We start from the raw sequence: 25,229 nt of genomic DNA on the forward strand, positions 1-25,229 counted from the left end.
ACAGTAGCAATCTCAATAGGGCTTATTTTCGGGATAGGTCTTATTATCAGGGAAACATGGTATGTGCCAAGCATCGTGCTGAAGATCCATATATAAAAGTGAAACAATGTCTTTTCTCAAGGAGTTTAAATTCTAATAGAGGAATTCAACACATATAGAGGAAGGATGGCCAGGGAAAAGTTTCACTCAGAGAACTGAGACTCGGCATGATGAATGAAGTCATAGGGGAGTCAATTGGGACATCCTGTCCAGAAACAAAAGTAAACTTAATTTGATTACAGTTTCTAGGATAAGAGACGGAGGGTATTATGGTATTTAAAGAACAACAAGATGAATGATACGGAGATGGTTAGGGTAGATAGCTGAAAACATGTTCTGGAGCTAGTTAGATATCTGAGCTTTCCGAGTTTGGGCTCACTGATTTACCAATCAGATCAGCTTGGCCTAGGATAGGAATTCCAATACTGAATGGATCAAGCGCCCAAGGGCAGGGCTTCTGGAGGTCTGGTGGCCATCTTGGTTATTTCTGGACATACGTTTCTCACGCAACCACAAGTGAACCTTGCCTTTTAACAAAGCAAAACAATGAAGCAAAACTCACTGACATCACAACCCCATTTAACAGCACATGTAACCCTTTGCACCCATCATCCCACATATTTTCAAGGAAAGGAGGGAGTACACTGCCTTTTTAGCAGCCCCAGTTGACTTACACTGAGACTGTCAGTCAGTCAGTCAGTGCATCAACAAAGTCAGTGGGTAATAAGCAGTGCCAGGCACTGTGCTAAGCATTGCAGATGCAAAGAGAGACAAAAGCAAGGCCCTGCTCTCAAGAAACTCACAATCTAATGAGGGGAGACAACAAGCAAACAGATATGTAAAAACAAGCTATGGAAAATAGGAAATGATTAAAAGATGAAAGGCACTAAATTGAAAGGTTCCAAAAGGCTTCCTGCAGAAGATGGGATTTTAGTTGGGGTGATTACAATTTTCAGATCTTTTTCCACAGAAAATGTGAAAAGTTAGTCCTATGCTTATTATAATGTATTCTAGAATTTTAGTTCAGAAGGGGCAATTAGAAAGTATCATTAAAGAATGTTTCTGGGGCAGAGGGAAGGGTTATTTCTGGTGAGAGGCAGGGACCTTATAATAGGTTTTATCTGGGCAAATTGGGAATAACACACTACATTCTCCAAACAAAAGTGGTGCTTTCTAGGACTGCATCCCATCCTAGGAGAGGAAATATATGCAGGTTCCCAGAGACAACCAACATCCAAGGGTTGGGATAGAAAACAAAAAGTAGTTTCACTTGGTTTTAGGAGTCATGAGAGATTAGGGAAAGGGAGTAGGACCAGGCCTCATGACTCCGTGTTTAGAGTCACTAAATAGTAGAGAAAGACACTATTAAAAATCAAATAAGAGATTAAATAAATAAATATGTGAGGGAGGATGGACTATGATCTATAGAAGCAATAATGCAGAAGTAACTTAGAGGAGGGAGCTCAAATATGGTACCTAGAAGTTCGCGACCTCTAATGAAAGACTATAGACAGAATAGAGAAAGGTGAGGTTATAGCCCATGAGTGAGAGAATGGAATTCAGAATAGACTATAAAGGACCAGAAATAAGGAAAAAATATAAAATGAAAATTTTCTAGAAAAAAGTGCCACACACAAAAGTAATAACAATGGTGTGCCACAGAAGAATGGCATTAAAGCTAAAAGGCTGGGGGGTGGGTGTGGGAGGAGAGTGACAATTTCCAAACATGTTTTTCTGGGCATGGAAGGGAGGGGCTAATGAAAGAGGAGGGAAAACATAAACAAACATTATAAAGAGAAATGAACAACTTTTAGATGAATTCAAGAAATTTGGTATAGAACAGGTAAATAGGAGTCAGGGAGGGTGGAAGGAAAATCTATGAAAATAGATTAGTGAAATCACCAGAGGATACTGCTGAGAATGGAAGGCAAAGTTTGCCCTTGATGGCTTTCTTCATTTCCTTTAGAAAACAGAAGAAATTCTCCATACTGTGCCTGTGTCTTTCATGGGGGTCGGTTTGAGGCTTTAACTTCCCTCTGGTCATACCTATTTCTTCCCTTTCCTTCTCAAGAATGTGAAAATAGACTAAAATCTCTACTTTTTTAAAAAGAAAAATTAAGGAATCAATTAAAAATTATTCTAGTGTGAATCTTTGGACTAATATTAAAGAGAAGCTTTATTTTCAGTCTTTCTTTAACTATCAATATCCTGTTTTCCTCCTTTCAAATTGATTCAGGAAGGATTCCTCCTTGAAGTAATTGAGGTGGTGATCAGGCAGAGGCCCTTAAATGATCCCACCTTGACCTGGTTATGGGTAATCATCAAACAAAGAGAAGTCTTTTTATTATTTCAATTAATGGAAGTATCTCTGGGGTTCACCTTTGACCATCTGGAAAGGAGAATCTTTAAAAGGTGGGGTTAAATGACTGAATAGTTTTAGGAAAATAATTCTCTAAGAGTATGCTGAAAGTTAATTGACTATTGCTCTGTTTGATGCAGGAAAATGTTATCTGAACTTTGCCCTCAGTGCTATAATTACATTTTATCATTAGAGAATTTTGTATGTGTCAGAGAATGCTATAACTGTACTTTAGAAATGGCTTGTGTGTATGAGAGAGATTTCTAGAGTTATGGTGTTGTTCTGATCATCTTTGGTCCTCTTGCACCCTAAGCAGAAATACTTAGATTAGAATAATCTAAATTAAAAAAAAATTGGCACGCTTGTGCCTAAAATGCAGAGTACAGAGTTTTCTTCCAGAAGAGGAAGGAATGGAAATTTCCCAAGTTGCCTTTGTTTAAAGCTGCTGGAGATATTAGATAAGCTTTCAATTTTTAATCCAAGGGCAATGACCTGGATCCACATGGATTCTTTCCTCTACTAGTTAAGAGAGCTTTTTAAAAAATACATATTAATACTGATTATTAATAAAATTTTAATAGCTAAAGCCCCCAGTTAGAGAGAAAATTATCTAGCCACTTTTTTTTTGCCTTTTTGGAAGGCAATTGGGGTTAAGTCACTTGCCCAAGGTTACAAGGCTAGTTTTTTTGTGTGTGGGTGTTAAGTGTCTGTGGCTAGAACTGAACTTGAGTCCTCCTGACTCCAGGGCTGGCGCTTTACTCACTATGCCACCTGGCCACCCCTCTAGCACCTTTAAAAATATATATATAGCTAGCAAGTTTTTGCCAGGGATGAAAATCCCTGACTTGCAAAATTTTTCCATATTTCTACCAAACAGAGGTTTCTCCACTCCAAGACATTCACTTATAATGCAATTAAAATCATCTTATATTTATCTATTACTTTGTTAAAATACAAATAAAAAGTAAAAGGAATAGAAAAGAATAAGAATATCCTTAAGAATAATCAATGCCTGTTTCCAAACAGCAATAAAACAGAGTAGGAAGCCGAATGTGAAAAAATTCATCAAGTGTCAGCAGCATGTCAGGGAAGGCAGAATCAGTCGGGGTTCTTTCTGAGCATATTCTTTCAGAAGTGGATCAGTGAGTGTGTAAAGGCTATAGCTGTTTATGCTAATGGCCAACTGGCCATGACATGCAGCATCTTCTCTTTGGTATTCTGGCTCCTCAAGCCTGCAGCTACACATCTCTCCTCTAGATGCAGAGACACACATTCCAAACTTCCCATGCTCCTGGACTCCCCTCCTCCAGCATAGGTTTCATAATGGTTCATCTTCCTTCCAGGCTGAGGAAAACCTATAACTCCCAGAATCTCATTCACCTATTGATTCAATATGACACTACATTAGCATTAAAGTCATATGAGCAAAACTAACCTGAGACAAACTGCTTCCTTAAAAAAGGATAGAATCAATTTAAAAAGAAAGAAATGGAAGAATACCCAATCTAACAATTGCCTAAAATGTGAACGAATTAAATAATTCAATTAAACATAAGAAAATGGCAGGATAAATAAGAAAAAAAAAACAGCCAGCAAATTCTACAAGCTAGAAACATATATCTAAGACATAAAGAAATATAAAGCATAAAAAAATAAAATGAGATGGTTTGACTAGTTGATTTTCTAGCTCTAAATCTATGATTGTATCATAAGAATTTCATTTTGGGAGGTATCTCATATCCATCATTAGTGATGTTACCCCTTAGATTCTCCAGCCTAGAATACAAAGGACTATTTTGTTGAAATCCCTTAACCTCTCTGGGTCTCAATTTCCTCATCTGTAAAATTAAAGGAGAGGCCTAGATGCCTTTAACATTCTTTCTAGGTCTAAGTCTATGATCCTACAATTTTATTATGTTCCATGACCGGAATACTGTAAGAAAGATCTCACTGATATTACCATGGAATCATATTTATCTTTTTGAAATGCGTTTCCCTATGGTATGGGATAGATACTTAGCTATGCCCAATGTTCTCTTTTCTCAGTATTAAAACTACCAGATCTTGGGTTCTTGAAAACTATGCCAGTGGACTGTAAGATCCAGCATTTTCTACCACTCTGGAAAGGATTTGAGTACAGTTGCAGCAATAGACAGTCTGTTTTCTGAGGATCAGCCTAAGTACCCAGGAGTCTTATGATCAATAGACTGTCTACTTTGTGATGAAAGCAACTTATGAAACAAAGAAAAATGCAAAATGGCCCTCAATTCTTCTTTGTATTCTGCAGTGACTGTGTCAGAGTGATGGAAAAACCGGTAAAGAGTGATAAAAATCATATAATTTGTACACAAATTTTAATTGGGTACTGGTACTTTAAATGTGAAGGGGTTGTCCAATGACCAATGAGGGGATATACTCTAAGTGTAATTGTATTAATCTTGACATTCTCACCATAGATATAACCAAAAGACACTTTGATATTGCAGCTAAATGGAAGGATGGTTCCCAGGTTTTACTCTGAAATGTCAATAAGGAAATTTTTGAAGTTGATTTTATTGTGTATCCAAAGGCATTAAGAAATATTATTTCAGAGGGGCAGTTGGTATATATACATATATATACACACATATATATTGCAGTGCTTATGGTAAGAATTTACAAAAAAACTACAAAGAAAATAATAGCAACTTGCATATTAATATCTATTGCAGATTATGAAGAACTAGAGAAATTCTATTTAAAAATTCAATAAGACTTTCCAAATTAAATCAGCATATTCTTTGATAGTTGACAACTTTCTATGCAAAGATTTAAGTGGAGAGAAATATACTGGAAAATGAGAGTCAGCAATAAGGAATGAGAGGGGTCAAAGAAATTTAGACCACACAGAAGGCTGAACACAGTGAGCTCCAGATAACAAAATAAATAAATAGAATTGCTTGTATTTTGATGGGAAATGGCATGCTACTACTGGAAATCATTACTTGTTCCACCTTTTTTTTTGAGGGGCAATTGAGGTTAAGTGACTTGCCCAAGGTCACACAGCTAGTGATTGTTAAGTGTCTGAGGCTGGATTTGAACTCAGGTCCTCCTGACTCCAGAGCCAGTGCTCTATTCACTGTGCTATCTAGTCATCCCCCACCTTGTTAATCAACCAATTAACAGCTATTTATTGAGAGCCTACTATGTTTCAAGTACTAGATTATCCATAGATGGTGAGGTCATGCAGATGATCTTGGTGGATGACATGATGCTGATTACATGAGACCCCAAAACATGGTAGAGCTAATGGAAAGAGACCCATAATCCTTCACAAGAGGCTGGCCTATCTGCACAGGAAAAACTAAAAAAAAAAATGAATAAAGTATACCTATTGTCCAAACTGTTGCGAGGGGAAGAGAGGGGAAAGGAGGAGAGAGAAGGGAAGGAAGGGAGGAAAGGGGAGGGGAGAAACTACAGGAGGAAAGTAGAGGAGAGAAGGGAAGACAAGACAAAACAAGAGAAATTAGTTCTATTTTAGACAGGTTAAATTTGACATGCAGGCAAGTTGGTTATGCAGAACTGGTACCCAGGAAAGAACTAAGACTGGAAGTATAGAAGTGGGAATCATCTTCACAGAGATGATCACTGAACTCATGGGAGATGATGAGATGGTAGTGTAGAAAAGAACCAAAGACTTGGGAGACGTCCACAGATAGTGAGTATGAAATGGTTGAATATTTAGCAAAGGTGACAAGAAGGAATAGTTCTTTTTGACAGATACTACAAAAGGACAATGAGGTAGGTCCAGAATAGATTTGGAATAGAAGTGTGGGCTGGATTTCCTTTCGGAAGTTACACATTGCATTTACTGTCCTGAAGCTTCTCCCTGAAACATCTGTATCGCACTAATATTCTTTTGATGTCTGTGAAGCTTGGAATACCACAGACTCAGAAGCAATCAAGTCACAGGTCACTCAAGGGGCAATAGAGAAGTGAATGATAGAAGTGAGTTTGCTACAGCAGTATTTTCAATGAAGAGTTATGCAGAAGAAGCGGCTTAAAAGAGTTTATCAAAGAAATGTATAAATAGAAAAGGAAGTAGGCTTTTGGGAGTGAGGAATAACTAATGGTCCGATGGTGGCCCCAGGGCTCCACTGCTATGTACACAAAGTCAAGACCTCTAGAGAGTGATCTAGAATTGGCTTCTCCCACCTCCCAGGAAGGGTTTACAAGAGGATACATATTCATGAGTCTCCCAGTTGTGAGACAGTGTGGAGGGGTTGTGATCTTGCATCATTGGAAGGAATGAATACTTAACATTGATAAAAATAAAACACTGATTCATTTGATTATAAAAATTGTTTTTCCTCCCAGTGGATGTGGTCAGGTTTATTTCTTTTTTAAAGTTTTGTTTTTGCCTAACCTTCACTTTTAAATGCATCCCTTTCCCAACAAACTATCCCTTGTAACAAAGAATAAAGAGAAAGAGGAAAAAAATCAGTTCAGCAAAACTAACCAGCCTGACTGGGCCTGACAATATCAGCAGCATTCCAGTCCCATAATCCTCCACAATTTCTCATCTTTTCTTTAGGGCTAAGCTTGGTTATCATAATTACAGTGTCCAGTTTTTAGGGTGTTTGAGAGAGTTCTTTCCATTTGCATTGTTGTAGTATTTGTATATGTTTATTTTTCTAGTTTTACTTCCATATCAGTTCATACAAATCTCCCTATTAGACTTCTAATTACCATAAGGTAATAACAATCTATATTAATATTAATAATAAGCTTTTCCACCTGCCCTCCCAGTACCTATGGTAGCTACTTGCACATGGCAACTAGAGCTAGTGCACATAGTGAGCTTGAGTAGGGATCTCCAGACACAAGTGGCATGGTATATGGAAAGAATATTGGATTTGGGGCCCAAGTTTTATCATGAGGGATTGGACTGAATAATCTTGAAGTCTACAGGCCTTAGTTTCTTCACCCCTGTAATGAGGACAATTGGGAACTCCTTTCCTCAACCTTCTTTTCTTATTCTTTTTTTTGGAGGGGGGAAGGCAGGGCAATAGGGGTTAAGTGACTTGCCCAAGGTCACACAGCTAGTAAGTATTAGGTGTCTGAGGTCGGATTTGAACTCAGGTCCTCCTGACTTCAGGGCCAGTGCTCTATTTACTGCACCACCTAGCCACCCCTACCTCAATCTTCTCATACTAGAGTGCACCTTATTGGAGTATTAATAGGGCTGAGATGGGCTCTTCTTGCTGCTTCTAGTGATACATATAGGTTAGCATTGAAGGACTTGTGCTTGGAGATCCCCTGGTCTTGTGAGAGATGCAAGAGATGATTGTTTCAAAGAAAATTGGCCACTGAAGCAGGAAGAACCTCCCATTTAGATTTTAAAGGGAGAAAAATTTACTAGCCATGTGACCTTCGGCAAGTCACTTAACCCCAATTGCCCTTCCCTCCCCCCTCCAAAAAGCAAAAAAAAAAAAAGTTTGAAAAAGGGGGAGAAAAAAATTTCTTCCTTCCCCTTTTTCAGAACATATGGAGTGGAATTTCCTTTGGAATTTCCCATGGGGGAAAGAGGAAAGGAGTTTTTCCACCTGCACTCCCAGTACCTATGGTAGCTACTTGCACATGGCAACTAGAGCTAGTGCACATAGTGAGCTTGAGTAGGGATCTCCAGACACAAGTAGCATTTTCCTGCTTTGTATTTCTTTTTCCAAGCATAGGTGACAAAACAGCAATTCTTTATTTTTAAAAAATGAACAAAATATATTTGTAACCAGGGCTTTGCTTTGTGCATCCTCAGATGACCTAAAATGAAGCAGACACATGGAAATGTTAGGGCCCTGCTTCTAGAAGACATTCTGAGTTTCCTTACTACATGGTTAGGATAGATTCTTTCCATTGGTTACATGGCCAGAACAGTTTGTGTCTTTAAAATGACAGGACTTGGACACTCTCTCTTTCCTGTGGTAAATGGAAAGGGTGAAGATCCAAGTTCACCCATAGCATGTGAGCTAGTGAGGGGGGAAAGGCTACCTTCTGCTCTGTGGCCCTGTGGCCCTGAGAAATGATTTGGGCGTGAGGGGTATTGTTTTGGTCTGTTTGTTTTGTCTTTTTTAGTTGTAGATACAGATGGAATCCTCACAGACCTAAGTAATCAAACCATGGCAACTTTGGAGGTAGGATCTGAGGCTGAATATTCCTGTCAGCCCAGCAGGAGAGCCCAGAGAAGACATAGTGCCTAGATTGAGCCCAAGGGAAGCTTTGGTCTTGAAACTTGGAACCATGCTATATAAGAACTAAGCTAAACTCTAAACCTAACCCCTTTCCCTTTCCCAGAGTATGAAGTAGTGTGGGAAGGGATTATGTGTCCAGTTTCAGGGGGAATGTATGTTTATTTTTGCTATGCCTTTGGAGTAAATATTTCTTTGTAAAAGCTAATCCAATTAACTACTTAATTCCATGTAAGTGGTTGAATAGAACTAGTGTGCAGGGTTCCCCCCTACAATAGGGAGAAGTCTTTAGTTGGGGGGCTTGAGCCAATAGCAAAGAGACTAGACAACTCCCCTCAACCCAGTCTCCATTAAGAGTAAAAGAGATCACTGAGGGAGGGGTGAAATATGACAAACCTGGCCTTCAGACAGGGTGGGTCAGGATAATTGCTGTTGCACATTTATTTTTTACGTATTTATAATGTATTTATAATCTGTCCCTCCCACTACTCTCTTAGTAAGCAAAAAAAAAGTTTTTTTTAAAGTCTTCATCAGAAACATATATAGTCCAGCCAAACAAATTTCCACATTGGCCATGACCAGAAATGTCTATCTCTCTCTCTACACTTCAAGTTCACCTCCTCTCTGGCAAGAGGTAAGGGGTGTGTTTCATCTCTAGTCAACTGGACTTATAATTTGATATTGCATTGATTGGAGTTCTAAAGTCTTTAAAAATTATTTTTCTCTATAATATTGTTAGCGTATAAATTGTTTTAATTCTCACCCTACTCTGCATCAATTTATAGTTGTCTTCACAGTTTACTCTGAAACTGTCCATTTTGTCATTTCTTATAACACAGCAATATTTCATTACAACATATGTTGTATAATTTGACCATTCCCCAATTCCTTAATTTCCAGTTTTTGACCACTCTGAAAAGAACTGCTATAAATACTTTGGTACATATTTTGTATTTTGTTGTAGATATATACTTTGTATATATTTATTGCTGCTTTTTCTTTGGTCTCTGGCTATAGTTGGCTCAAAAGGCTTTGTGCAGCTTACTAAGTTCCAAATAGAGATTGGAAGATGGATATTTCCATCCTGGAAGGCAATCTTATGAGGTTCAGAGGGTGAGAAATCCTGGGCCCCTCATTTTGTTTTGGATTCATTATAGGAGGTACTCCCTTCAGCTCCTACCATGCTTTTCAGAGGAGATGGATGACCACTAAAAGGAAGAAACATCCAAGCCCCTGACTGGTTTGCCAAAACACATGGACCTTGAGGGAGTTGTTTGTACAGTGCAGAGCCAAGGTTAAGATGAAATGCCTATTCAACAGTCCCATTGGGTGTTTCATATGCTTTAGTATTTAAAATCTCCTCCTCCAAGGAAAGCATAGGGCATAATAGATTACTGTTTCAAGTTTTAAATCTTTGTCAATGTATGCTTATGATTCTTTTGTGTTTTAAACATTGCTTTTCTGTGAAGGAAATAAATGTTTTATCTGCCCTACATTATACCTTTGGTAACTTTCTAATCCTTTTTTTTGGGGGGGTACCCTCAAAATGAATCAAACCTGAGTTTTAAGGACTATTGGATAGGGGCAAGAAAAGAGTTTGATCTTTTTTTCAGAGGACAAGTTCCTCCAGAACTGAACTTGGGCAACCTATGAGCCTAGAGATAGAGGGACCAGCTGATCTATTGTTTCCCATGAAATTATAGTACGGACCAAATTCTGCTCTACCCTTCTATGCTTCTATCAAATGGGAAGGAAGAAATGGGTGTAAGACATATTTCAAAGGAAGAATTGCTTGAATTGTGAATGATTCACTATGATGAAAGAGAAGGAGCAGGATGAGTTAAAACAGATTATATTGGCACCAGCCTGTTGCCAATTACATTACTGTAATCTATTATTGGGATAGAAGTGCCCTGGTGATGCAAGCATTTAGAAGTATTGCCTTTTGAATTGATACCAGAGGATAATAGCTCTCCGGTGCTATACAATGTACAATGAAGAGATGTGCTACCATTCTGGTTGCTGAGATAATTGACTTTAGTTTGATTTTCCACAGCTTTAATATTATTGAGGCCAATGATCCTTCATTCAATTCAACAAATATTTGTTAAAATTCTACTATATGCAAGGCACTGAGCTAGGGACTGAGGAAACAGACTATCAGTACTATGATTTTATTTTTATAAATCTATTCAATTACCTGTGATTTTATTGGAAGGAAACAAGCATTTGTTAAGCACCTAATCTGGAGGACTAGGCACCTCTGGTGTGAGGGCTTGCCAAGCCCTTTTCAGTCCTGCTCATCCACTGCCTTCCCAGTCATTGCCAGTTGTCTTGACTTTTGTCCTGTCACTGGACTTCAATGACTCTGAAAGCGATAGTGAGGTTGATGACTTTGTGCAACTCTGCCTCACTTAAATCAGATTCACACACAAGTCAAGATATCGCCTGTGAAGTCATTGTCCTCTTCAAAATTAAGGACAAATGATAACGAAGTGCCAGACACTGTGCTAAGCACTTTATGATCTCATTTGACCCTCACAATTCTAGGAAGTGGTTATTGTTTTTATCCCCATTTTGCAAATAAGTAAACTGAGGTAGATTGAAGTTAAGTGCTTTGCCCAGGGTCACACAGTTAGTGTCTGAGGTTTGATTTGAACTTGGTCTTTTTGGCTGTAGGCCTAGCTCTCTATCAGTCACATCCCACCTAGCTGGCTCTAATTATTAGGTTGGAGCTCCTTCCAGTGCCAGAGATCACAGTCCATCTCTAATTTATAGTCTCTCAGAGAATTACCTGAGGAATAGAGAGGTTAAATGGATTTTTCCATGACTATCTAACTGCTTAAATGTCAGAGGTAGCATTTGAACTCAGATCTTCCTTAGTCCAAGTTAAAAGCTCTAGTCATTGCATTATGCTGTGTCTTGTTTTCAGGGACTCATGTAAGTATGGTATAACTTATTTTTATAGTATTCATAACAGTATAATAATAAATATTTGTATCACTCGGTAAGGTTTGCAAAGTGCTTTACAAATATCTCATTTTATCCTCACAAAAACCCTAGGAAGGTTTAATAATAATAAATATAATTTTATATAATTATATATTCATATATTTGTTATTTATATTATTATATAACATAATTATATACACAATATATAATATTGTGTATATATACAAAATAATATAATATAATAAATAATATACAAAAATAAAAATATATTATTATTTATATAATTATAAATTTAATAATTTCACAAATAATAATAAATTAAAAAGCAGCTCCTGCTTATTATTATCATCCCCAATTTATAGATGAAGAAATTGAGATTAAGTGATTTGTTCAGGGTTACACAACTAGTGAATGTCTAAGGCTGGAGTTGAGCTCAGGTCTTCTGGACTCTTTCCATGGGGTCACCTATATGAATACTGTGAGGGATAATTTGCAGTGAAGTTTCCCCATTCTGAAAAATCAAATCTAGAGTGGCTTCAGCATCCACTACGCCTAAGTTTAGAAGTCACCTGACCTTGCAGAAATCTGGTACTTAGAGCAATGGAGACCCTCCCCAGTGCCACCTCAGCACAAGATATGCCAAATAAGGACAGAAGTGCTTTCTCTAATGTACATTGGCTGACGTACTGTTTCCTTGTTCTGGTACTTTGGTACAAGGTAGATTGCCATGCTTCAGTTGTACACCTGACTTCCAGCCAAGGGAAGAAAAGGGTCAGTAGGGGTATGGGGAAGAATTCTGTGTTAGGGCTTTATAACTTCACCATTTCCTTTTGCAAATTGCTTCTCCTCCCTGACCATTTGTCAGGAGGATAGCCCTTTCTCAAGATTGTAATGGACCATTCTTTTCTGCTTCCTACCTTGAGAAACCTCTGAATATTATTTAGGTAAGGATTTCTGTTGCACACAATTTTTGGGGTGCACACAATACCTTACAAGAATCTATTTGGGGATAGAAATCTCCTGACATTTTCTACTTTAACATCATTACCTCTAATAATATAACGAATAACAACAGTAATAACAAATGATCCTTGCCTGTGCCTCTGAAGTTCTGGTGTGCTCTTAGTCACAAGTCAATCGCTATGAGGTACAAATAAAGAAAGGGAGGGGAAGGGTGATCTTAACTCTCTTTCTTGTCTCTCTTGTCTTGTCTCTCTTTCTTGAAGCACAATGACCTCAGTTTCCAACTCATAGATCTAAGTGTTGACAGTGGGAGGGCAAGAGATTGGCTTGGTCCTTCAGATGTGGAGCTCTGCCTTTCACATTGTAACACCAAGCCCAAGCAACTTCCAGGTTTGGATTATGAGCATAACAAATTCCATTTATTCAGTGACAGGTTAAGGAAAAACAGTCACAGAAAATCAAAATCAAAATACAGAGTAACTCAGTCATTTATTTAGTAAGTTCTCAATTCAATCACAAAGTACTAAGGTCCAAGTACTCCACCCCTGGACAGTAAATTCATTTAGTCATTCACAAAGTCTCTCTATTCAAATGGAGATTAGTTTCCAATCATAAACAAAGTACATTCGTTTGGTCAGTCACAAAGTATAAAAGTCAAAAGTTTTCCACCCCTGGATCACAACTGAGTTATAATACCATCCATCACCACCAAGCATTGTCAAAGGGGCAGTGGAGAGCACAAAGGCCATCTAACCCTAAGCCACAACAACGTTATGATATCATCACAACATTCAATGCCTAAGGAGAGGCAGGCCTTTTCTTCATCTTAACCTGAGGCAAGTTCTCTGCAATCTCTGTTCCTAGGAAGACACAGCTTAACAAAGTCATGATATACATTGTCAATGTCCTCATCAATTCACTCTCTGCCTGCAGAACAGTCTCAGGATGCCTCAAAATTTCAGTAAGACCCTCCTTCAGGATTTCTGTAAACATACAACAAGAAAATCCTCCTTCAGGGCTTCTAAACCAAGGTTCCAGGACCTCTGCAACAACAGCACTGTCCTTTACCAGCAGATGAATCTGGCAAATATCAAAACAGACAGCAGCCCCCTCTCTTCATGTCAACAAGTCCATCCCACAAGTGGGATTCACAAGCTCTGGATTTTACCACTTAACCCGAAAACCAAGCCAATACAAGGGGATCTTTAAATTCCATTACCATTATACACATGTACATAATGACAGACATAGTTTGCTATGCTTCTCTCCATGTTTCTTTTACATGCCTTAGAAATCTTGGCAACAGTAATTTGTCCTTGGTACCATCTCCTGTGGCAGCTGAGCTGCTCTGCAGTGTGAAAATTGGCTTATAATTATAGTTTTAAGGTGAGAGAGATCACCAGGTACCAAATGAAATAAATCAGGAACTTGAAAGCCAGAGCCAGCAAAGGACATCATTTTATTTACTTTCCATTTTCAAGAAAAATTTCAGTGGTTTCTCCATTTAAATCCCGTAATACAGGTTTGAGTTGTGCAGGACATTTTATTGGCATGTCATATATGACATTTGGAGCATTACAATAGTAAAAGCAGCCCACACCAGCTTGCGTGCTACCTTCCATAGACCTATAGAAAGACAGGATGTTACCTTATTAATCAATAAGAAAGTGTAATTATATTATTTTCCCACCAGTTGGCATTATATTCAATCACTAGCCCAGTGGTCTCATCAAGGTCAATATGACACATACACAAAAGGTTCTTTTCCTTAACCCTCCCTCCAAGCTCCCACATCCAGGCATCACTCTGCTCTTTAAAACTGGGCAAGATTATAAAAACCCATTATGGTCAGATTCATAGCTGATCTAGCGCAGTGATATCAAACTCAAATAGAAATGAGGGCCATTATATATAAGTATTCTTGCAGGCCATATATTGATTTTTTTCAAAAAATCATATATTATCTATGTTCTATTGTATTTTTATTTGCTTTGTCAAATATTTCCCAATTACATTTTAATCTGATACTGGCAGCACCAGGAGTGTGACCTGTGGCCAAAATGTTTGACATCTTTGATCTAGGGCATAATATAGCACATGATTCCAAAATTAAATTAGATTTTTCTTCTTTGTTTTGACCCCTCGCTTCAACACATACATAAACACATTCATAGAGAATAGGCAAAAAAGAGAAAAAAATTTAAAAAAATAGACAATGTCCTGTGGACATATCATTTATTACAATGACTGTGAAATTCTTTTGATCATATATTTTTATCATGAAAAATGCTTCAGCATGCATCACATACATACAAATATGTACACACATATATGATATTTATAAACTATATTGTATTACTGTGCTAATATTCTGTACATTATAAAAGAAATCAAAATAGAAATGTAAAAGAATGAGACAAAGAAATAAGCAATATTTTTAAACATTTTATTTTAAAAATACCAAACCCCTTTTTTGCTCTTGCTAAAAAAAATTGTGGTGAGAAAAAATTATAGAGAGGACATTTTAGTGAGAGTAATGTGATTAAATATGCTCCATCACTTTTTGAAATTTAGGTTTAACACTTCATGGTACAGTGATTCAAAGGGCTGATTCTGAGTTCAGTTTATTTCAATACTTGGTGTTACTGCTTTGTCATAGCTGAAAAAGATATCTCACAGAGATCCAAATGAAAGAAAAACATTGTTGGCTGCGCTTATTAAACCATGGTCCTCATTTTTCAATCCTTTCTACTTATTATGCAAAGGTTTTCATTGAAATTCACCTAGTAGATTTCCATCTTTCCTGATGTGGGAGAAGGTATTTGATCTAGGTAATGAGAAGGGGGCATCAGCAAAGCAGACAGCAAGGGGCCTGGGTAGGCTCTGGTTTCCTGGTGGTGAATGGCCTTCATTCACTCACCAATTACATGACCTGATGGCTAGAATTATACATTAGAAGATTGTTATCTTTCATGGATTGACAGACAACCCCCCATATTACAAATACAGACTTCCACATATGCTGAATAACTCCAGCAATAAAATTGAAGTGGAAATGTATCTTTATTACAGACAAAAATGTTACCCACAACCACCTAGACATAACATTGAACCAGAAAAGCTAAAGAGCTACATTTTTAATGGAGGTTACCATACCAAATACTCATAATCTTCCACAATAATAGGCACAGGGTGAGGTACACAAGTGAGACTGTTCACTTGTCTGCTACTGGTGTTGTACGTAGAATGCTTTCATTGAATCTATATAGAGGATGGAGTATAGGGGGTGTTTAGAAAGACTAGCATTTCTGGTGTGAGGGCTTGCTGAGCCCTTTTCAGGGCTCCTCATTGTAAAGCCAAGCATGAGCAGCTTTCCAGAAGAATCTGCTGTGAATAGCTTTTCAAGGTCCTGATTACACAGTTTAGTGAACACTCTATTTATTCAATAACAAATCAGAGCAAAACATTCACAGAAAATCAAGCTACAGCATTCACAATGTTACAATTTATCACAGAAAATCAAAATACAGCATTCACAACAGCTTATCACTAAAATGGCCAAATAGTTTTCACCACAATGTCACAAAGTTTTGAACAAAGAACAATCATTTAGAAACTCAATCATTCAATCATCCTTAAGGAGGCCTCCTTAAGGGACACAAAGTACAATAGTCAAGGTTCTCCACTCATGGGGCACACCAAGTTAGAAATCAATTACTATTCAGTCATCATTCACTATTCAATCATCAGAAAATTCTCAAGCCCTCCACTCTTAGGTCACTAGTAAATTACAATTTCTCAGTTGGTATACAGTATCCAAGTAAAGTCTTCTTTCAGCTTGACTCAGGGTGGTCTCTCAGATTCCCTGGATCCCCTTCCATGGTCCCAGGTCCTACCTGGATTCATCAAACTGTCACCTGGGTTCAAAGGCAGACAGCTCCCAGGTCCTTGTCCAGCTCTCCATGCATTTCCTGTTCCACACTGAAGCTAACAGTGTCCAGTACACCTTAAATCCTTCACAGTCTCTGTTGCCCAGAAGTTAAGGCTTAACAAAGCCACATACAAAGTACCAGCATCACAGTCATGCTTCCTCAGTGTGCAGCAGCTCCAGCTGGCTCTTGGACATCTTCAGCAGCTTCCAGAAGCTCCAGCTGGTTCCCAGAATCAAAATCACTTCACCCAGGTTCTCAAAATCAAAATCATTCTCTCCAGCCTGGGGGGCCTTTCCTCTTCTGCAGCTTCTGCCTCCATGAAGCTTGCTCCAAGAAGATCTTTCTAACCCAGCAGGGACTTCTCCTTATATACATGGCATTAGCTCCTTCCAATTTCAGCCAACCCCTTCCTGTTACATCAGAAACAGGGATTCATACCTTCTGTTTCTTTAATAGAGGCTTGATTAATGACTAAGTGCTAAGTACCTCTCAGCTTAGCAATGCAAAAGGAACTTCAAATTTCATTACTATTACACTCATACACCTTTGGTCTCCATCTGTCATGCAACTCTCACCTGTGGCTCTAAGAAGTATGTGCAGTGGCCACCCCCCAACAAACTGTCTTAGTAAATGGGCTAAACCAGGTTGAGGGTAACTGACAGACCTCAAATTCTTTGGTGAAGGAGGATGATGTCTACCCCAAGCATGTGAAGATTTCTTCTGGTGGAATGGGCAGATAAAAACAATTTGTTCCAACAGCCATGAAAACAACTAAAGCAGGCACTATGGAGTGTTTAAAACTTAGTTGGACATCAAAGACTGCATCCCAGGCCATTGCTACTTGTCTTGACTTTTGTCCAGACACTGAACTTCAATAACTCAGAAACAGAATGAGATTGATGACTCTGTGCAACTCTCCAATTCATATGCAAATCAAGACACCTCCATGATGGTCCTCTTCAAAAATGAAGGACAAACAACAAGAGAGGATGAATGTACATAATAATACTTTTATTTCATTACAAAGATCAGGGAAAATGCCTTCTCTCTTTTAGGAATTGGCTAAGTCAATAAGACTGGAACAAAAAGAAAAATTTTAGTATATCATCTCTTCCAAATTGGTAAAGACTGACAAAGTTTTTCATTAAGATTAAAGCACAATTCTAATATTATTTTTAATATTTTCCTAAAGAGAGAATGGGGGTGAGTGAATGGGCAAGGAGGGGGAATATATTTACGTGCTTCTAAACTAGAAAGACAATCATGTGGTTAGAAGTATTCACCACAAGTCATAATCCTTTATGAACTAACAAGACAAATACCTATGCTATAAATACAAACACCATAATATCTCTTTGAATTCAGCGAAGAAACTTTATTAGAACTGGAGAATTATTATGGACAGAACTACTATCCACAAATTCCTGGACATGGCACTGGTCCATAAAAAATGTAACTTACTCAGTTATGAAAAACAATCATATTTCATTGATATGTGCAATATATTTCAGAACATTAAATATAAAAGAATAATCGCAGGATAGCAACTTGTCCTAGGACTATTTCTATCTGAACTCCATCAAACAAAATGAGAATGAGATAATAACAGTAACCCCAACCCCAAGTCAAATCCATCATTCATGGCATAAAGGAAGGAAACAAGCATTTACTAAGTGCCTAGTATATGCCAGGCACCGTACTGAGTGCTTTACATATATTATGTCATTTGATCCCCATAAAAACCTTGGGAGGTAGATGATATTATTTTAAAGTTGAGAAAACTGAGACAGAGGGCAAGTGACTTGCCTAAAGTCATACAACTAATAAGTAATTGTCTGAGGCCAGATTTGAACTTGTCTTCCTGACTCCAGACCCAGAACTATCCACTGTGTCATCTGGCACCTACCATGGAGGTATAACAAGAAAGTAAATAATGACAGTCAGGGTGACTTATAATAGATACTTTGTGAGCCCAGAGACTCTTATTAGTAATAAAAGTAACAGAAACCCTGAAGCATCAGCCAACTGGGTACTGATGATATCACTTATTTGGTGAGCATTTGATATAATACAGTTGCTCCTAAGTTCAAAAAAACAGACAAAGAATTGTTGGAAAACTGGAAAGCAGTATGCCAGAAATAAGGTTTAGAGCAGCATTTTATACCACATACCACAAGAAACTCAAAATGGATACATCACCTGAAGAACATACCATAAAAGAAATTAGAAAACTTTTACAGCTATTACTAGGGGGTGATTCTTTCTTTACTTCTTCCCTTTCTTCCTTTGTCTTTCTTACATGATAAACACAACCAACTTAGGGTCTGGGGTGCTATCATCCAGGGTGTTCAGTCGGCCTAATATCAGCACAATCCCAAACAGTCATTTTGGCTTGTCAGGGCCACAGTAAAGGACAATGAAAAAATTCTCAAATAGGGATCATTAAAGGAAAAGAATACAGCGACTGGATAAGACTAGAACCTGCACTAGACAGAAGCCAAGACTGAGGAAAATGGGCATAGATAATAGGAAAAAATAAGATGTACCCAACACATTGAAGTGGATATCCAACACACTCCAAAGGAAGTGGACTGGCCCAAACAAAAAAGATCCCAATCCAAGAAGTAAGACAGAAAATATGAGTAAACAGAAGAAAATACTGAATACAATATTAAGAAATACTATGACAAGAGAAATACAAGAATCAAACACAGAAGAATGGTTTCTCATGAACTTATCTTTGTGTACATTCTAATTTTCATGGAATTGTATCTCTTAACCCAAACTGTTAATTCTCTTTCTAATTCTTTCTTCTGTAGCTTTCATTCCTTTTTTATTTCTTCTTTTAGAATTGTCATTTAATTTATAAAAGCATTTAAAATTTTCTTTTTCATTAATTCTTGCTTTATCTCTTTCAGGAATTCTCATTAAACTTGTAGCCAAACTGTCTTGCTTTGAGGCTTTGCTTATTGATATTTTGGAGTTTTTCTCTTATTCTAGGTTTGTGTCTTGAGTATATTAGCTTTCTATGGTGGAATTATTTTTTTGTTTGCTCTTTATTTCTTCTAGCCTACTTCCTGACTTTGAAGTTTATACTAGAGATAGACTCTGTGCACTTCTAGGGGCAATGTTTTGAATGAGTTTGTGTCATCTAGGTTCCTGCTATTGATTTCCTGGCATCTTGAGTGTTGTTTTTCCAGGATCTTAGGGGGAAAGCTCAAGTTGGGGACCTACAAAATTTCAGCATTCTCCATGTAGTCTGATCCTGGTCAAGGTTTGATCACTGCCTTGCCTTTTTGGTATCAGTTCTGCAAGTTCCTGACCTAGAACTGGGTAGTGAGGGACAGAACTGCTAGTTGGCATCTATTTTTTGACTCCACACAAGATCAGAACCTTCTATGGTAGATCTGAAACTTCCTTTTTCCCTTGAAAAAAAGAAGATTCAGGGCAGCTAGGTGGCGCAGTGAGTAAAGTGCCAGCCCAAAGTCAGGAGGACCTGAGTTCGGTTCCAGCCTCAGACACTTAACACCCACACACACACACACACACACAAACTAGCTGTGTAACCTTGGGCAAGGTATGTAACACCAATTCCCCTCCAAAAGGTGAAAAAAAAAAGAAAAGAAAAAAAAGAAGCTTCCCTTTTTCCTCTCCCTATGTTGAAATGCTCCACACAGCTATTCCTGACTAGATTCCACCTACCATTAGCTCCAATATCCCTTTGCCATCCTGGCCTGGAAAAATGACTATGATTTTTTTTTCTTGGATTTTTCAATCTGGTGCATTTTCTAAATCTGCATGGAAGAGTTGTGGGGTAAAACTTGGTTGTATTTTTTCTGCTACTATCTATACTTCTCTTTTCAAGAAATCATTAGAGAAGGCTGGATAAATCTTTAGAATAATAATAATAGCTAACATAAATATAGCATTGTGCTAAGCACTTTACAATTATTATCTCATTTGATCCTCATAACAATCCTAGGAGATATGTACTATTATTATTATCCTTATTTCATAGATGAAGAAACTGAAGAAAATAGAAGTTAAGTGATTTGCCCAAGGTCACACAGCTAGTAAGTGTCTGAGGTCAGATTTGAGCTCAGGTCTACCTGACTCTAGGCCCACTGGGCTATGTGAAAATAGAATTCACTGACCATGTTTTGAAAGAAACCCAAATCAACAAAAGAACTCACATAATGAAGGCACTCATATGGTAGTCATGTTGAGGTTTGGGGTTTAGGGGTGCTCAAGACCCCAAAATACTGACATGCTGGGTCCCACCAAATGAATTTGACTCAAGCCTTCTCTCAGCCAAAGAAAAGCAAGATTTATTAAAGATTTGCCATAATGGGTAGACTCTTAAGGAACCTAAGTATTTGTGACACTTGTATTGACAAGCGGGCCAGAACAATCTGACACAGACTGAGTCTGAGCTAGATTGAATCTCAGCCCCTTCATGGAGGCAAGATGGATCTTATATACAGAAAGATTGTGGGAGGGATCTAGGGGGTGGTCTAGTAGTCTGGGAGGAGTGGTCTAGGGAAAGTCTTGAGGAAAAGTCTAAGGAGGATCTTGATGGGACTGGGGTCAGACTCCCTGAATCAAGAGAATGGGATTCTGATGGTATCAAGGGTGAGAGGTAGCTGAAGGTAACAGACAATGGAGGGCTAGGCTAGGTTAAGGGTAACAGAGATTCACTCATATTGATAATGGAAGGCTTTTAGCCTTTGTGGAATGCTAGATCAAGTGAAAGATTGAAGGGGGTTCCCAGAGCCTAAACCCCATCAGTCAGAAGAAGTGATACAAGGACACTCTCAAAGTTTCTTTGAAGAACTTTGCAATTGATTGTGTGACTTGGGAGACACTAGCAAAGGACTGTCTAGCATGGCATGCCTGTATCAAAGAAAGTGCTGTGCTCTATGAGCAAAACAGAATTGCAATAGCTCAAAAGAAATGTGAGATGCACAAATTTAGAGACATCTCCACCTCAAATGTTCATATGGACTATTTGTGCCTGACCTATGGTAGAGACTTCCAAGCTCCTACTGATCTGATCAGCCATAATTGGACATGCTGTAACTTGACTCCAGCATAGTGATGCAATTTTGGTCCTCTTCAAGAACAAAGGGTAACAAGTAAAAGGACAAATAAAATAAAGAAATAAAAAAGCAGTTAGAAAGAAATAATTCAAGTCATGAGAAACCATAGTATCATATAAGATTTAATAGGTACAATGATATAGAAGAGAAAAACTTGGAATATGCTATTCCAAAAGGCAAAAGTTAAAGACCTACAACAAACAATAACTTACTCTGCAAACTGAGTGTAGTCCTATAAGGATTAAAAAATAAGCCTTTTTATAGAAAAGAAGACTTTTAAGCATTTCTTACCAAAAGACCAGAGCTAAACCAAAACTTTGAAATGCAAAGAAAGGAGTCAAGAGAAAACCAGGAAGACAAATACATATAAGCAATCCGAAGGAGCTAAGCAATGGTGAAGTACTTACATTCTAATAGAAGGAAAAGAGTTGCTTCAAAATCCTCATTTCAAGGATCATAGAAGGAGTTAAATTAAGATGAGCACAGGAACTGAATATGGTAATGTTCTGCTTTGTTGGCTTAAAGAGAAGAAAGAAAAGATAAAGGGAATACATTAGAGGAGAGATGAAGAAGCATCTGAAAGAGCTTGTTATTTTGCAAAGATGGAGAAAGTTCACAAACAGGAAAGTAGGGTTGTGAGAAGTGAGAATCAGATGATCTCCTTATCTGAATCAGATAAAAGAGGGCAGAACATATAAAAATGCATCTAACTCAACAAGGAAGTAGGTAAGTATGAAGAAAGAGAAGAAGTGAATATAATAGAATAGTCAGGAAGGGAACAGTCATAAACAAAACAAATTTCAACTTTAGAGGGTTGATCATGAAGAAGGAATTAAAAGGAAAATAAAATATAAGAGCCAGAAATCAGGATTTGTTCTTTGTGATAAGAGGAGGGGTAGAGGAATAGGAAGAAAACACTTCAGTTACAGATGACTAGAGTTGATCAAATTCCTTCCCTTTTTTCATGTCCTCCCTTTTTTTGAAGAAGAAGGAAAAGAATGAGGAAGAGGAGGAAGAGGAAAAGAAGAGGCAGTCACCTAGAGGAAAAGCATAAAAATATAAGAAGCTATGATGGAAGTAAATATGCAATTAGCAATCATAACAGTAAATGTGAATAGGATGAATTCACCTGCAAATTAGAGGAGAATAGCAAAATGGATTAGAAAGTAGAATAAATAACTTGTTTACAGGAAACACACTCTGAAATATAAAGATTCAAACAGCTAAATTGAGGAACAGAATTTGATATGCTTCAGATAAATTTTAAGTAGGGATAGTAATCAGGATCTCAAACAAAGCAGGAATAACAGACTTGGTTAAAAGAGATAAGCAGGGAAACAACATTATGCTTAAAGACACAAAACATAATGAAATAATATTAATATTTAATATAGTATACATATACCAAGTAGCAGAACATCAAAGACAGCTAGAAATTTCAGTGGATAGAGTGCTGGACCTGGAATCAGGAAGCTCTAAATTCAAAACCAACCTCAGACATTTATCAGTTTTGTGATCCTGGGAAAGCCATTTAACCTTTATTTGCCTTAGTTTCCTTATCTGTAAAATGGGGATAATAATAGTACCTAACTCCTAGATTTATTGTGAGGAAAAAATGAGACAATATTTGTAAAGTGCTTTGTAAATCTTAAAATGTGATATAATATATTCATGCATAGGTATACATATGGGTATGTATATGTGTATATGTGTGTGTGTGTGTGTGTGTGTGTACACACACATATGAGAGAACCTGAGAGAACTTTTGCAAAAGTTAGATATGATAGACCTCTGGCATTTATAGAAAGGAATAGAAAAGAACATACATAGCTATCAGCTATTCGTGGTATCTATAAAAAACTGACCATAAAACAAAAAAGCTGCAAAAAACAAATGCAGAAAAGCAGAAATATTATACATATACTTTCTTGAACACAATGCAATAAAATTATAATTAATAAAGAATATTTGAAGAAAGGATTCAAATTTAAATAGTGACTAATTTAATCATAAAGAATGTAGTGGGTTAAAGAACAAATCACAGAAACTACAGAAACTGACAAAATGACAAAGATGAGATGGCATATCAAAACTTTTGGGCTGCAGCCAAAGGAAAGTTTATGTCTCTAAATACTAAACAAGAAAGGAGAAAAAAAAATCAATGAATTAGGTATGCAAGCAAAATAACTAGAAAAACTACAAATAAAAAATATGAACCAAACACTTTGGCATAAATACTTTCTGGAATAAAAAAGTCTCTCCTGAGAGAATGTAGGGTTTCCCTTGCTTTCTACAAGTGGGCTAACAGTGTCATACTCCCCCAGTGTAGGTGGCTATCAACAGATTAAGTCCTTCTTGGGGTACCCAGTTTATGTCCAATGAAAGGCTCATGGGCTAGTCAGAAACACTGAGGAAAACTACCCCTTAATGAATTTGGGTGCTGAGGATAACATGCAAAACAAAAGGAGTCAGTTTAATGTAAGGCTTCATTGAAAGCAATGATGACATGGGGGAAGGGAATAGGAAAGAGGATCTATCATACAACTCAGGCATACACACTGGGTGAGGTAAAAAACCCCATTCAAAATTTAATCAAGAACATGGAGGTTTCTCAGGATAAAAACAGGAAATTTTTATTCTCTTCCCCTATGGGAAGAGGGTGGTCTTCTCCATGGTGGATCAGGGAGAGGAAGCATGTTACAGAAGACAGAACAAGAATTTATACCCTAACGCAGTCAAGCCCCCTCCCCCCTGCTTTCCCTTTTCCCATTGACTGGGAGTTGGGTTTACAATCTGATCATAAAATCTCCTCCAGTGATAAGGAACAAGGAAGCCCGCCACTATCCCCTATTGGCTGGGAGATGGGCAGGTAACCAGGGTACTGTTCATGTCCTTATTTGGCAAACAAGGATGGAGGTCAAAAACCCCTAAAAGGCCTAATGCTGATAAGGGCGTGGCAAACAAGGGTGGAGGTCTCCTGAAGAGGCCTAATGCCCCTAATGAAGAGGCAATAGTAAAGAAGGGGGAAAGAAAAGGGAAGGTGGAAGCCAAAACTCTGGCTTGTTCCCACAAGAAAACTTATGCGCTGAGAAGTTTTAACCTTTCCCATTCAACACAAACACATACACAAGGACATAAGGACAGCATTGCTTGGAGAGCACAGACACACAGACACACACACACACACATTATATATATGGGACCATTAATAAACCATATTTTTAAAAAAGGAAATTTTAATCAATATCAATTAATTATACTTATTACTTAAGATTTTTATTTATCATGAGACCACATAAATATCAAAAAATTACTTTGCTAAGTAGTATACATTTAAAACATTTTTTCAGTTTTACTTATTGTTTATATTTAGTTAATGTGACATATTACACCTTGTCAGTAATCAGTTTATCATACTCAGGAATCATGTTTGAAATCTATTTCATCAGAAATCCAAAAACTAACCTTAGCAGCCACCTTATTTTCTGAGTTTACTCTCTTGAAAATTCATTGTTCCCCACTGAGATTTTTCAACAATTTGGACGTTTTAATTTGTTTTTTATTGGTGTCCAATTTGCTTAAGTCAGGATGTTTTGATTCAAAATAGCTACAAAGATTGTATTCCTTTGCTTCTCAGCAAACAACCTACACCGTTTTGTCT

The 25,229-nt window shown here is 37.5% G+C and overlaps 1 protein-coding gene across 8 annotated transcripts in view; it reads right to left on the minus strand.

Moving 5' to 3' along the window:
• BAIAP2 (BAR/IMD domain containing adaptor protein 2) overlaps nt 1-25,229 on the minus strand; it is a 403,422-nt gene that overhangs the window by 266,933 nt on the left and 111,260 nt on the right. The gene's annotated exons all lie outside the window — the stretch shown is intronic.

The sequence above is a fragment of the Petaurus breviceps genome, unplaced genomic scaffold, assembly GCF_028583685.1.
Source record: "Petaurus breviceps papuanus isolate PSGF00001 unplaced genomic scaffold, PetGlider_PUasm1.0 90617, whole genome shotgun sequence".
Lineage (NCBI taxonomy): Eukaryota > Metazoa > Chordata > Mammalia > Diprotodontia > Petauridae > Petaurus > Petaurus breviceps.